General features: G+C 37.7%; 1 pseudogene; it reads left to right on the forward strand.

The window, feature by feature from the left end:
- Positions 1-773: 773 nt before the first annotated feature.
- LOC116863709 lies at positions 774-1467 on the forward strand (annotated as a pseudogene).
- The last annotated feature ends 12518 nt before the right edge of the window (positions 1468-13985 follow it).

A 13985-nucleotide genomic window follows, 5' to 3' on the forward strand; every position in this document is an offset into this window, starting at 1 on the left:
ACTTTAGCAGGGTCATTTTTATGGTGTGTCAAATCATACCTCAATTAAAAAAAAAAAAACACTTTTCTCGATTATTCTAATGGATAACCTGGGCTAAGAACCACTATGAGATTTGAGAGTGCTTTCTAACCTGGGCTGCCCCTTGGAATCTGCTGGGGAGCTTTAAAAAATACAGAAGTCTAGTCATGACCGCCATAGATTCTGATGTTACTGGTCTGGGCATCAAGAGTTTAAAAACCTCTCCAGGTGATAATAACGTGTAGCCAGTTTGAGATCACTGGTCTGGAATGGTGACCTTTAACCTGGGTTCCCCAGAGGAGCACCTGGGAACTTATGAGAAAGGCAAGTTCTTAGTCCCACACTAGACCTACTGAATCAGAAACTCTGGGGTTAGGTCCAGGAATCTATGTTTTAATAAGCCCTCCAGATAATTCTGATGCCAGCTGCAGTTTGAGTACTCTTGTTTTAGCTCTCAAGGAAATTGCATTCCAGTCCAGCTATCCTTGAATTTCCCTAATCCCTAAACATTTGTGTTCCAGATGTAGAAAACGTTTTCATACCTAGCACCATGGTAGACAACAGTGACTGAAGGTCTAGATGGAAAGTGACCCACTTGGAACCAGTTAGTGAGGAAGAAACTATGTAAGACACAGGGTTATAATGTTTCTCTTATATAAAAGCATGTTAGTTTCAGCCTGGTGAGTTGAGGTTGGGAGCAGGAGGATCTGAACATGCTAGACCCAGCTTGGGGAGGGAGGGAGAAAGGGAAGGTGATGGGCATAAAGAGTTTGCTGCCTGCTGGGGAAGGAGGTACTAACCTGGGGGTTGAGGCTGGTAGAACAAGGAGGTCTTTTGGAGGCGGAGGTCAGTGGAGGCTTTGATCAACGTAGCAGCTTCATTTGTGACCACAGCAATTACCACTTCCGAGATGGAGGTGGTAATTTCAGAGGCAATGGTGGCCACAGAGGAGGATTTGGACAAGGAGGTGGCCGCAGAGGCTTTAACAGAGGCCAAGACCAAGGTCCTCCAGAACATGTAGCTAAATTAGGGGAGTTCCTGTATCCCTGTGAAGATGACATAGTTTGTAAATGTACTACAGGCGAAAACGTCAATGCTGCGGTTTATTTAGAGAACAAAGAACAAATTAGTAAAGTGAGCAAAATATTTGGACAACTTAGAGATGTTTGTTTTTCCATTAAATTGTCAGCAAATATGAAGGCATTTTTCTTTAAAAAAAAAACTGCGGAAGTTTTATATAGACCCTTAGAAACTGCTACCACTGCAGAGGTTTTTACCTCGACCTCCAGGTGGGAAGTGACCTCCAAGAGGAGGTGGCAGGAGGAGGGGTAGGAGGTGGCTGAAGTGACAGAGGTGGTGGTTTTAGAGATGGCAAGAGAAGGTCAAAGTGGAGGTTTCAGAGGAGGACGTGGAGGTGGTGGTTTCAGAGGGAAACGACATGAAGTGTAACCGTGGACAGAGAAACCTCCTTCATGATCTACTTCTATAGATCAGAAATTTGTTTCTTGAGCAAGTCTTAAAGAACTGGTCACTTTATGAGTGGAACGATAATGTCCATACCATATAAAAGTGTGTGCAAGAAAATAGGCAATTTTGCTCTAAGAGGATATGAACGAGTGTTTTAATGTTCTCCACAATGCTTGGAACTCTGTGGGTGCTTAATAAATGGTCAGTTTTCATTTGAAGCATTAAAAAAGAGAATGTTATTCTCACACCAAATCCTTGAAGTTAGAATTACAAAACACTACCTACACCGTCTGTTATTCATGTATTTTGAAACTCAAAATACATTGTGTAACCTCAAATCCTTTCTTGTTCTTGGGCTTTTTAATCCAGTGACTCCTGGGGCGCCTGGGTGGTGCAGTCAGTTAAGCCTCCAACTCTCAAAAACAACAACAACAAAAAAGTGCCCTGGACTCTTGGTTTCAGCTCAGGTCCTAATCTCAGGGTCATGAGATTGAGCCTGCAGTCACCTCAGCCCTGGCAGAGTCTGCCTAAGACTCTCTCTCTCCCTCTTCCTTTGCCCCTTCACCCACTCTAATAAATAAATAAATAAATCTTCAAGCCAGTGATTTTCTTTTTTCGTGGTTTTGCTCAATAAATGACTCTTCTTTCCACCTTCTGCTGTCATTTGAGAACGTTGTTGGAAAAGCTTTGAAATTCTAGAAAATACATTGTTTAGAATTTTGTTTTCTAAGTTTGTAATGAAAAACCTAGATTTAAATCTGTATTAAAGATTTTGAGATAAATTTTTTTCTACCTGCCTGCCCCCAGGTGTGAAATGGTACTGCATCATTAATTATAGACTCTTAATGAAGCAGATTTCCCTAGATTTTCAGCATTTGTGGCAACCTCTTAACAATATTGATCTAAAATCAGTCTTTGAAGAAATGGCTACATTATTTGTCTTATGTTAGGCCACTTTGATATAATGAGGTTGCTAATAATTTACCCCCCTAACACTAATTACTCCCAAATTACAAATAGAAGACTCAGAACCTGTTGTGAAGTCTAGTTTATTTGAGAGCATTACAAACACACACACCCTCCTCCAGGCTCATTAACAGAGGGATGACACAGCGATATTTCTGGGGACTGAATTTTGACCACCCTTTCATCTGAATAGAGAGATAAGTTGCAAATCTAAGACTTACGTCCTTGAAATTGTGCCTTTAATTTGGCTTCCAAAGTCGGTCAGCATCAGAATATAGTTTTGTATACCTCTGTCTACCTCTTACTCTCCCAACTAAGAAATCTTCAACTCATACTGCTAGACATATGCCTCAGCCCTTGAGCCTTATCCCGTTCCCAGTGGGGCCTTGCCCTGGTACGCCATCACCATGGTGACATTCAGCCATCCCTCAAGAGACCTGAGCAGGTGAGTCAATGCATGGAGCTCATTATCCCACAGAGTCAGAGAAGAGAGTAATGCATAAAAGAGTAGTTGGAAATCATGGCAGATAAGTAAGACAGTTATTAGGACCATTTATGGTAATTCTTTAGATGATACACAATTAAGTAAAATCAGAAAAGAATGAGGTTGGAAATAATTGGAAATAAGGTCAGTGAATTGGATATGAGGGAAATATTCTCTAGTGAAGAATGAATCTTGAAACATCGGATAGTCATTTCTATAAACTTATTGGGAGTTACTTTCAAAAAATCATACATGAAAAAATTCTCATTGAGTTGGTAGGATCTTTCTGCCTCGGAGAGCCTGGAAAGTCCTTTTAAATGTGTCTCTCTCACTAGTTTTCAGGACTCCCTACGTCTTGCAAATAGATTTCTACTCATTCTCCATGGAGTTCATTGTCCAAATATTATTAATAACATTTTTTAGAAGTTATAATCACACATAGTGACCGATCCATTATTGTTCACTCATAACATATCAATAAACTCCCAAAGTAGATAATTATATCATTATGCAACATGATCTCTGAATATAACAGGTGTGGGTAGAAGGGGGCACAGATGAGATGACAGCAAAAGGTCTGCTCGGGGATGAACTCTTAAAAAAATTGACTAGTTTTTCATAAACATTACCACCTGAAGATAATCAGAAAATACACCTGATAGCATATACTTTGTTTTTCTTCTGGTGCTTGAATTACTCCTTCTGTGATAATTTTTTTAAAAATTCACATGAAAAAAGATTTCATTATATAACCAATCTAAACCCAATGTATTTTTTGTTAGCTTTAAAGTGAAATTACATATAGTTTTATACTCATGATAGCCTAAATAAAAGAGATTAATAAAATAATTGTTAACATATATTCTTTTTAGAGCCTCAGTAGAAATGCCAAGAAGCTAGTTTTAAGACAGTTAATAAAATATTTTTCTCTCTCAAAATCATGGAGGATTATATAAAAATATGAAATGGAAATCTTTTAAATTATAATGGAAGAGGGGGTATATTAACTCTCAAGTAGCATAAGAAGAGAATTTCTTTGTATTTCTGCTATGAAAAGAACTATTGCCTCAAGGCTCAAAAAATAAGAGACCTCTTGATATTAATGATCCCAAAAGCAATTGAATAAAACCATCTCTTTGTAGTTTTCACAGATAGTCCAATGTGTAGGGAAGAGCTAAATCTGAGTATAAAAACTAGTATGTTTTCTGAAACTACTTTTTTAAATTAATAAACTTTATTTTTTTAGAGCAGTTTTAGGTTCACAGCAAAACTGAGCAGAAAAGTAGAGTTCCAGGATACATTCTGCATGCTGCCCCATGCCACAAGACCGGCCCTACTGTTGAATTCCTCTACTAGTGTAAAACATTCATTAGAGTTGGTGGAATTACACTGACACTTACACTGTACTACCTAAAGCCCATAGTTTACATTAGGGTTCATTCTTGGTGATGTACCTTCTATGGGTTTGAACTCTGTATTATGACATGGGTCCATTGTAGTACCATACAGGGTAATTTCACTGCCCTCAAAATCCTCTGTTCTTGACCAGTTCAATCCTCCCTCCTCCTTAACCCCTGAAACTACTGATCTTTTTACTGTCTCCATAGTTTTATTGCCTTTTTCACAATGTCAGTTACATCTTTGAGACACATAGTAGGTCGTCTTTTCAGATTGGCATCTTTCACTTAGTAATAGACTTTTAGGATCCGTTCATGTCTTCTTGTGGCTTGATAGCTTATTTTTTTTATTGTGAATAATTAATATTCACTTGTCTGGATGTATCACAGTTTACTTATTCATTCGCTTACTGACAGATATCATGAATGCTTCCAGGTTTTGATGATTCTGAAGAAAGCTGCTATCAACATTCACATGCAAGTTTTTGCATGAATATAAGTTTTCAGTTTATTTGGATAAATACCAAGGAGAGTAATTGCTGGATAATAGGGTAAAATATGTTTAGTTTTGTAAGAAACCACCAAATTGTCTTCCAAACCGACTGTACCATTTTGCATTCCCGCCAGCAATGAGTGAGATTTCCTACTGCTTCCATGTCCTTGTCAACATTTGGTGCTGTCCGTGTTACAGATTTTGGCTGTCCTGTAAGTGTGTAGTGGTATATCATTATTGTATTTTGAATTATTCCTGATCTTAGTGGGAAAGCTTTGAGTTTCACACCATTAAATATAATGTTAGCTGTAGATTTTTTAGAAGATATTCCTTACCAAGTAGAAGAAGTTCCCCCTCTAGTCCTAGTTTGCTGAGAATTTTTATCATGTGTGAGTATTAGATTTTGTCAAATGCTTTTTTCTGCATCTGTTAGTATGATCCTGTGATTTTTCTTCTTTAACCTGTTGATGTAATGATTACATCAATTGATTTTTGAATGTTGGATGAAACTTAGTATACCTGATATGCTAATCCCACTTGAGGATGGTGTATAATTCTTTTTATACATTATTGAATTTGATTTTCTTGAAGAGTTTTACATTTATATTCATGATATTGGTCTGTAGTTTTCTTGGAATAGTTTTGTCTGATTTTGGTATTAGGGTAATGCCGGCCTCATAGAATAAATTAGGAAGTATTCTGTCCATTTTTATCTTTTGGAAGAAATTATAAGTAATTAGTATATTTACCAACAAATGCATCTGGTCCTGGTGACTTCTGTTTTGAAAGGTTAATTTTTCAATTTCCTTAATTATCTAAAAGATAGTCTATTTCTGTTTATACTGGTTTTGGTAGATTGTGTCTTTCAAGAAATAGAGTGGCCAAATTTATGACCATAGAGTTGTTCACAATATTTCTCAATTATCCTTCTAGTATCCATAGGATCTATAATGATGTCCCCTCTTTTATTTCAGGTATTAGTTAATTGTGTCTTCTCTCTTTTCTTCTTAGCATGGTTACAGGCTTATAAATCTTGATACCTTTTCAAGAACCAGCTTTTGGCTTTGTGGATTTTCTCTACTAATTTTTAGTTTTCAATTTCATTGATTTCTGTTCTAATTCTTTTTTCTTTTGCTTACTTTGGATTTAATTTGCTCTGTTTTCTAGTTTCTAAGATGGAAACTTAGGTTGTAGGGTTCAAATCTTCCTTCCTTTCTAATACATGTATTTGATGCCAGATTTCCCCCTTAACACTGCTTTCATTGTATCCCACAAATTTTGATAACTTATACTTCATTTCTATTTAGTTAAAAATATTTTAAAATTTATCTCGAGATTTCTTCTTTGGTGTCTATGTAACATACGTCGTTTAATCTCCAAATCCCTTGAATTTTCCAATTACCGTTCTGTTACTGATTTCTAGTTTAATTCCATTGTGGTCTGAGAGCAGACGTTACATGATTTCTCTTCTTTTAAAATTGTTAGGGTGTAGTTTATGGCCCAGCATGTGGTTTATCTTAGTGAATATTCCATGCGAACTTGCAAAAAATGTGAAATCATCTGTTGTTGGATAAAGTGGTCTATAGATGTCAATTATAGCCAGCTGATTCATGGTGCTGTTGACTTCAACCATATCCTTACTGATTTTCTGCCTGCTCGATCTGTTCATTTCTATCAGAATGGTGTTAGTCTCCAGCTAAAATACTGGACTCATCTCTTTCTCTTTACAGTTCTTTCACTTTTACCTCATGCATTTTGATGCTCTGTTGTTCATTCCCATTAAGAATTATTATGTCTTGTTGGAGGTATTAATCCCAGTGTCATTATACCACCCCTCTTTATCCCTAATAACTTTTCTTGCTTGCAAGCTGTCCTGTCTGACTTTAATATAGCTACTCCCCCTTCCTTCTGACTAGTGTATATCACTCTCTATCCCTTTACTTTTAATCCATATGTGTCTTTATATTTAAAGTGGGTTCTCTGTAAAAAAACATACCATAAAGCTGGGTCATATTTTTTTATTCATTCTGGCAATCTTTTTCTTTTAGTTAGTGTCTTTAGACCACTGATGTTCAAAGTGATTATTGATCATGGTTGGAGTAATATCTACCATGTTTGTTATTGTTTTCTATTTGTTGCCTTTGTTCTTTGTGCCTATTTTTGTTTTCCACATCTTTTCTGCCTTCTGTGGTTCTAATTGAGCATTCTACATGATTCCATTTTCTTTCCTTTCTTAGCATATCAATTATACTTTTTAAAAAAAATTTTACTGGTTACCCTAGAATTCACATACATATTTGCAACTAATCCAAATATACTTTTAAATAAAACTATACTGTTTCATGGGTTGTGTGAGTCCCTATAATAACAAAATATTCCTAATATCTCCCTCTACTTTCTTGTTTTACTGTTGTCATTCATTTCACTTATACATAAGCATACATAATCACATATGATACATACGTAATTAAGTCTGATACATGCATATATATCCCCATTGTTGCTATTATTATTTTGAATAGGCTGTAATCTATTAGATCAATTAAGAATGAGAAAAATGAGGGGGCACCTGGGTGGCTCAGTGGGTTAAAGCCTCTGCCTTCGGCTCAGGTCATGATCTCAGGGTCCTGGGATCAAGCCCCGCATTGGGCTCTCTGCTCAGCAGGGAGCCTGCTTCCTCCTCTCTCTCTCTCTGCCTGCTGCTTTGCCTACTTGTGATCTCTTGTCTGTCAAATAAATAAATAAAATCTTTAAAAAAAAAAATGAGAGAAATGAAAGTTTCTATTTGATGTTCACTTATGCTTTCTCCAGTGCTCTTCCTTTCTTTAGGTAGATTCAAGTGTCCAACCTACATCATTTTTCTTCTCTCTGAAAAACTTCTTTGAACATATCTTACAAGACTGGACTACTGGCAAAAAAAATTCTTTAATTTTTGTTTGCCGAAGAAAGTCTTTACCTCTCTTTCAGTTTTGAAGGATATTCCTGTAGGGTGTTGGGTGTTCTTTTCTCTCTCAACACTTAATATTTTACTCCACTGTCTTCTTGTTTGCATAGTGTTTGAGAAGTTGGGTATAATTCTTATCTTTGATCTTCTACAGGTAAGGTGTTTTTCTCCTCTCTTTCTTTCAAGATTTTTTCTTTACCTTTGACTTTCTAGTTTAACTATTATATCTGTAGGTGTAGGGCATGTTTGTATTTATCCTTCTCACTATCTCTGTGTTTCCTGGACCTGTGGTTTGGTATCTGACATTAACTTGAGGAAATTCTTAGTCATTATTGCTCCTTTTCCTTTTACTCTTTCTTCTCCCTCTGAAGTCCCATTATGTATATCTTACACCTTTTTTAGTCATCCTACAGTCCTTGGATATTCTGTGTTATTGTCTTCAATCTCTTTTGTTTTTGCTTCTCAGATACAAAACCTTTCTACTCTCATATCCTCAAACGCAAAGATTCTTCCCTCAGCCATGTCCAGTCTACTAATGAGCCTATTAAAGGTATTCTCCATTTATGATACATTGTTTTTGATCTCTAGCATTTTAGAAATTCTTTCTTAGAATTTCTGTCTCTTTGCCTTACATTATCTATCTCTTTTTGCATATTATCTACTTTTTTCATTAAAGCCGTTAGCATGTTATTCATAGTTTTAAAAAATTCCTTTTTGATAATTTAAGCATTCTTGCCATATCTTACTCTGGTTCTGATGCTTGTTCAGTCTTTTCAGACTTGCTTTTTTGTCTTTTAAATGACTTCTAATTTTTTGTTGTTGAATGGTGGACATGATGTGCAGGAAAGGAACTGCAGTAAATAAGCCTTTAATAATATAGTGTAAGGCATGGGGGAGGGGAAACATTCTATAGTCCTATGATTAGGTCTTAACCTTCAGTAAGCCTGTTTCTCAGGATTGTGTACTTCACCAGTGTTTCTCTCTCTCTCTCTCTCTCTCTCTCACTTTCCCCTCCTTTCCCCTTGATGGGGCATGATAGCCAGATGGAGCAGGAGTTAGACTTTCCCTTCCCCTAGAAAATACCCTAGCAGGTTAGGGTCTAGTAAAACTGTCTCTCTTGAGGGCAGGTTGTATTGAGAATAACAGAATGCTTTGTTGTATTTCAAAATGATTACTTTCCCCTTTCCTTGCCAGTAGCACAAAGGGACTTTTCTCTGATATTCACAATTAGGAGCTGGTAAAACTCCTTGAGATACAAAACAAAAGTGTTGTACCACCTATGAATCGGTCTCTTGGAATTTTTTAACTCTCAGACTTATCCACACTGAGCCTCCAGCAATTCGTGAATCACGGTTTCGGTTTTCCTACTCTGGCACTGGTTCTGTTGAGGTTTCTGGTCATGAATTTCTGTTCTAATATGTTGGGGTTCTCTGTACCTTCCTGTCTGTCTCTCCATTTGGGGGGCCAGTGGTTTACCTTATGATCTCACTTCTGTCACAAGTAGGAAATAGGAAAGAAGAACGAGGTGATGAGTCCCAAGCAAATCTCAAACCTAGCAAGGCAAATTCCATTCATTAGATGTTCAGGGTCAAGAATAATCCCCTTTGGCTACATATCCCACCTTCTAGGTCCACTGAAAGCCAGCAGCCTTGCCCCTGGGCCTGAGGTGGGAGTGGTAGCCATGTGATCTCTGAATTGCCTTCTGGGTCATTCTTCCCTTACTTGAAAGCTAGTGCACATTCACAGCCTAAAAACTCTATGGTCACATCATGGAAAATCCAAGAAATTTGAAAGCCTGCCTTCATTCTGTTCCAGGTTTTCTGTCCCCTTTTGTTCAACCTGGCAGTGTCCCTACTGGAATATTCCCATTTCTGGCCCTGGCTTCTGTTGCAATGTTCAATTAAGTCCATGAGTTGTACCTACAATCTCTTTTATCAAATGTTTATTCAGCTACATTTTCAGTGTTCTCTTCCAAGCAAACTTTCTCATTTTTTTGCTGTATGGATAGGCTGAGAAATTTTCCATGTCATCAAGTTCTGGTTGCTCACTTATTTCCTCTCTTGTTTTATTATAAGCAGTCAGGAAAAACCAAGCCATGATTTTAAAACTTTGCTTAGAAATCTCTAAAGCTAAAGATCCAGTCCCTGTACTCACAATTTCTACCTTCCACAAAACACTAGAACACAATTCAGTCAAGTTATTTGCCACTCTATAACAAGAATCACCTTTCTTCCAGATTCCAATAACCTGGTCCTCATTTCTGAATGAGATCTCACCAGAATGAATGGCCTTTAACATCCATATTTCTACTGACATTCCATTTATAGAAATCTAGGCTTTCTCTAGCATGCAACTCAAAACTTTTCCAGCCTCTATCTGTTACCCAGTTTGAAAGCCACGTCCAAATTTTTAGGTATTTCTCATAGCAGCACCCCTTTTGTCAGTACCAAAATCTGTCTTAATCAGCTCAGGCTGCCGTAACAAAACAGCATAGACTGAGTGATATAAAAGACAAACTGACTGGCTCAGTTGGCAAAGCATGCAACTCTTGATCTCAGGGTTGTGAGTTCAAGCCCCATGTCGGGCATAGGGCTTACTTTAAAAAATAAAGAAAGAACAGATATTTATTTTCTCACAATTCTGGAGGCTGGGAAGTCCAAGATCAAGGTGCTGGCCCATTTACTGTCTGGTGAGAACTCCCTTCCTGGCTTGTAGACAGCTGCCTTTTTATTGTGTTCTCACTTGGCAGGGAGAGAGATAAAGGGCAGGAAGAGAGTGGAAAAGAGGAGGAAGGAGGGGGAAGAGACAGGGAGAGGGGAAGGAGGGGAAAGAAATGGGGAGAGGAAGGAGAGAGTGATTGAGAAAGAGAGAGAGAGAGATTAAGAGATTGTATATGAAAAGAGTGCTGACCCAAGCACTGTGTTATTTCTGGTGTATCTTTTTATAAGGGCACTGATCCTTGGATCAGGACCCACTCTTCTGGCCTCATTTAACCTTGATTACCTTCTTTTAGGTCTTATCCTTAAATGCATGACTTTAACATGTGGCTTCAACAAATGAATGGGCTGGGGAGAGCACACAATTCTGTCCAAAGCCACAGGTCTGGACCTTGGCTCTTTTCTCTTTTGTATGTATATTAGCAGTTGACAACCTTTGTCATTATTATAATCATCAGGGAAATTTTTTTACAAATCCTGATTCCCAGGCTGCACCACAGACCAATTAAATCAGATTCTCTGGGGAGGAAAACTAGACACTAATCATTTTTGGAGCATTGCCGGTGATTCCACTATGTAGCCAGGGTTGAGAGGCTCTGCCATACCGTGTCATTGGGTGATCTCATTCATCCTGGTAGGTTTAATTACCATCTATAGCAGTGGCTGCATATTAGAAACCCCGGGAACAGTTGTACATTCTTTTTAAATCACTGCTTGTACCCCTCATTCCCAGAGCTTTATTTAGCCTGAGGTAGAGTCTGAGCATCGGTCAGTCTTCCTCGAAGCTCTTCCGTGTGATTTTAATGTGTAAACCAGGGTTGACAACCACTGACCCACAGACTGTGGACTTCCCAGTGATATATCTCCAGCCCAGAGCTTTCTCCTAAACTTCAGCCTATATGTCCAATTTCTACTGAACTGTACCATTAAACGTAATATGTGTATGCCATTCATTTAATTAATCCCCCTTGCTCCAAGATCCTCATGAAGCCACTCACTTTTGGTTCATCTTTGGCTACCTCCATTTCTGTGGACACAAGCAATGATTGCTCACCATGTCCTATTGATTCATCCTCCTAATGAATTCGAAAGTTTATCTACTTTTTTTCATCCCCATGCCATTAGTCAATCATTTCAAAATTATTGCAACAGCTTCCTAACTAGTCATCTATCCCCTAAATTTGCACACTGAAGCTTGTGTAGTCTTGAAAAAAAAACCCCAAGATTTGATTACTCACCCCGCCTCCTTGCCTAAAACCCTTTAATAACACCCCCTTGTCTTTTAAAAAATATTTTATTTATTTACTTCTTAGAGAGAGAGAGAGCATGCACTGGAGCACCAGCAGTAGGCAACAGAGGCAGAAGGAGAAGCAGGCTTCCCACTGAGCAGGGAGTCCCATGTGGAGCTCAATCCCAGGACCCTGGGATCATGATCTGAACTGAATGCAGATTCTTAACTGACTGAACCACCCAGGCACCCCAACACCCCCTTGTCTTAAAGATAAAATCCAAAGCTCCCACCTGTAAGTCTCTTCCTGATCTGGTCCTATCTATCTTCACCTCTCTCTACTTCCCATTTATCATCTTTCCACTATTCTAGGAAGTGGGATGATGTCTTCCTAAGGGATACATAAGAATTTCTGGGATAGGATAGTGTGTATTTTGAAAAGCCTGTAACTTTCTGATATATATTCCTTCATCCCCCTCTGTGTGGAAATCACTGCTCCAAGCACTGCTCTTAAACTCCTTGGGACAGAAATCATGTAATTCATCAGAACATCATGCGTATCACATTACTTGGTACAACCAACAAGATATTGTGAATGGATAAACGTAAATAAATGTATAAATGAATGGCTGATTAAATCTGTTATAGTTGTGGAAACCAGATGACCAAGTATATTAGAAATGTGTTTGGGACACCTGGGTGGCTCGATTGGTTAGGCAACTGCCTTCAGCTTGGGTCATGATCTCGGGGTCCTGGGATCAAGCCCCACATGGGGCTCCCTGCTCAGTGGGGAGCCTGCTTCTGCCTCTCACTCTGCTGCCCTGACTGCTTTTGCTCTCTTGCTCTCTCTGTCAAGTAAATAAATAAAATCTTTAAAAAAAAAAAAAAAAAGAAATGTGTTTGAAATAAGAACAAGTAGGTACTGAAAGAGAACCTGAGGAATTCTCTAATAAGTAAAATGAATTACTATCAGTTCATGAATTTTCTGACATAATGTGCCTGCTCAGAGTTCTAACTTGCTTCCTTTCTGGCAGTTGCCCATATAAGGTTAAAATGTAGGTCATATTTTTTAAAAAACACTTTTTATTTTTAAATAATTAGACTCACAGGAAACTGCAGAATAAAAACACAGAGTCCCATGAACCCAATTGCTCCCAGTGGGGACATCTTACCTAACTATAGTACAATATCCAAACCAGAAGACTGACCTGTGTGCGATACTCTTCAAGACTCTAGATGTTGTTTAGTTTTCACCAGTTTTTATGTGTGTGTGTGTGTATGTGTGCATTGTTCTATGCAATTTTATTCCATGTAAAGGTTTCTGTAACTACTACCACAATCAAGATACAGAACTGTTCCAGCAACACAAAGAAACTCCCTTACGCTGTCCCTTTATTCGTGACACCTCATCTCCACCCCGTCCCCTGACAACCACTAATCTTTCTCCATCTCTGTATTTTGTCATGTCAAAGATGGTCTATTAATAGAATCATAAAGAATGTAACCTTTTGAGATTGGTTTTTTTTTCCCACTCAGCATAATACCCTTGAGATAAATCCAAATGGTTGCATGTAATATTGTTTCTTAAGTCAGGAAATGCAAAAAAGATATACATGGAGTTCTGAAATTTGGATAAAACTTCTTTTATCTGAAATATATTGACTTGAATCTTTTAGAAGGCATCTGGGTTTATTCATCCTAGTTAGTGATTAAATATATTTTAAAAAATTCAGGTGAGATTAATTTTTACATTGTTGGAGAAATAGTGATGGTTTCAGTTATCATTTGGAAAGAAATGTAAATTCAAATTGTGCAGTTTTGACATTATGTTCTGCAACTTGATCCATACTTTCAATATGAAAATTCACAAGGTAAATTGAATTTGCTATTGCTACCGACTACAAAGGGCCAATGAGCATTTTACTGACTGTTATGTTTGGTGGAAACACCACTCTGGTGAGACTGATCTAGCAGCTTATTTAATCCAAAGAAAGTTTTCTTGATTTCCCTATTCTGAGGATTTTTCTTGTCTGCCATAACCTCTTATTATTGTCGCCTCTCTACAAAATGCTAGCATGGTTTTCATATTCAAATGCGTTTTCCATTTTATTCATATTTTTGAGCTACTGACAGATATCAGTCTTACGACAGGTAGCATTTATGATAATACACTCACAAATTGTGTGAAAGAAAAGAAAAGTGAGTGATTTATGTCTTGAGTTTAAGAGGTTAAATTTTATTTTATTGTAATAAGACACTTTGAGGCAGACT

This window comes from Lontra canadensis, unplaced genomic scaffold, assembly GCF_010015895.1.
Source record: "Lontra canadensis isolate GAN:19392208 unplaced genomic scaffold, GSC_riverotter_1.0 scaffold4, whole genome shotgun sequence".
Lineage (NCBI taxonomy): Eukaryota > Metazoa > Chordata > Mammalia > Carnivora > Mustelidae > Lontra > Lontra canadensis.